The following is a 1,619-nucleotide window of genomic DNA, read 5'->3' as shown; positions in this document are numbered from 1 at the left end:
CAGGAAATGAGGAAGGGGGCAAACACTTTTTCACACCACTGTATATATATACATATATCGGAAGGTGAGATAAAGTACACTAATATATATATTAGTGTACTTTATCTCACCTCCCAAATGCTGAGGCCAACTGCCAAAGCAGCTGTGAAGAGCCCTCAAGGTAGTAAAGGACAAATGATGTCTTAGTTAAAATAAAATTCCACTTAAAGTGATGTGATTTGCAGAGAAAAGACATATGTGCATACTTTACAAGCATTATAGGAGAATACTTGTTTTCCAACATAAATATAAATCCGTATAGATATGAATATTTGAAGATTCAGATTGAGTCATGAAAACAATTTGAAAAATTAAGAGTATAAACAATCCTGACTTAAGTATAATTACAAGAATATTAGCATTGCAACTCACGTGTGTGTTCTATCAATAGCAGGTGTTATCTTGTAAAAATATGGAACGACTTCAGTTTAATTTGACTTTGAATAAAAGTAGTGCATTGTTCCCTCCGTCCCTACTGTGCTGGACGGATGGAACACGGGCGGGATAGAAGGAACATCAATATACAGTTTGTTAATGTTTTTATTGTTTCTATTTAAAATGTTTGACAGGGTCCTTCTTAATATTCAACTGCAAAAATAATGATGACATTTTTTTGCCAAACGTCATCATGTAACATCTACGTTTTTGGCTTTGCAAGCAATTAAACCGAAACTAGCAGTAATGTAACTTCTGTTCTCCTACTTGTCCAACCAACAGCGTTGGGAAAGTTCACTTTATACATTTTAAAATTAACTAGTTAGTTCATACTTCAAAACTTTGAACTACGTTCACAGTACCAAAAATGAACTAGTTCATAGTTTTTCCCATATGTTGCTGCAAGATTCTTTTAAATTTTTTTTTAATTATTGCCACTGCCCATATAGAACCACAGACGGCCATTATTTTAGGTTTTAACTCTGAAACTATGCGTAAGTTTTCATATTTATAATGTTGATTAGCTTGCTCATACCTTGAAATGCTATCCGGGTGCTTCAGTTTAATGTACCGTTTCAGCTTTGCTGTGGATGTAACTAAAGTGCTTATTTTCTTTTTGAAAGCTGGCAGGCAACGTTTGCACAGAAATGTAAGATTTTTCGTATCCTCACCGACCTTATCATAAAACACGTTTAAATGATCATACGAAGCCTCCGTGCTGCTTTGTCGCCTCCGTGCTGCTTTTGTTTTGATGACTCATGCGGCGGTGCGACGTGGTGCCTGGTGTTGCCAGATACGGTGTTTTTTACGCTACATACATAAGGCCTGTTTGCAGTGTGTTTTAGCCAGGTCTTCGCCTGGAAGGTTCTATGGAAAACCTGGCACCCTATTGAACGAAGTTAAGAGAGAGGGAGGGAGGGCGAGAGGGGGCCGTTCACAAACACCAGAACGAACGCGTTCACAGTAAAGTTTATCAGACAGTTAAACAGTAGCCTACGTTCAGGAACTATCGTTCAAAGAACGCGTTCAGGCACAACACTGCCGACTAATGGGGCTGAAAACTGTGTGTAGCTTACAAATTGTCTTGTTTAGTGTTTCCTCTACACGATTGATGTAGCAAATTTCAAGGATATATTCATTTGTAA

General features: G+C 37.6%; 1 long non-coding RNA gene across 1 annotated transcript in view; it reads left to right on the top strand.

Annotated features, from left to right (window-relative positions):
• The window catches only part of LOC116685705 (uncharacterized), an 18,283-nt gene extending 17,409 nt beyond the window's left edge, over window positions 1–874 (top strand). The window contains exon 3 of the long non-coding RNA XR_004331020.1: window positions 797–874. This is a non-coding gene — a long non-coding RNA (uncharacterized LOC116685705). The remainder of the gene's footprint in view (window positions 1–796) is intronic.
• Window positions 875–1,619: the final 745 nt, after the last annotated feature.

This window comes from Etheostoma spectabile, unplaced genomic scaffold (genome assembly GCF_008692095.1).
Source record: "Etheostoma spectabile isolate EspeVRDwgs_2016 unplaced genomic scaffold, UIUC_Espe_1.0 scaffold121, whole genome shotgun sequence".
Taxonomy (NCBI): domain Eukaryota; kingdom Metazoa; phylum Chordata; class Actinopteri; order Perciformes; family Percidae; genus Etheostoma; species Etheostoma spectabile.
Note: the sequence above shows the minus strand (reverse complement) of the source record. Positions and strands in the feature narration are given on the sequence as shown.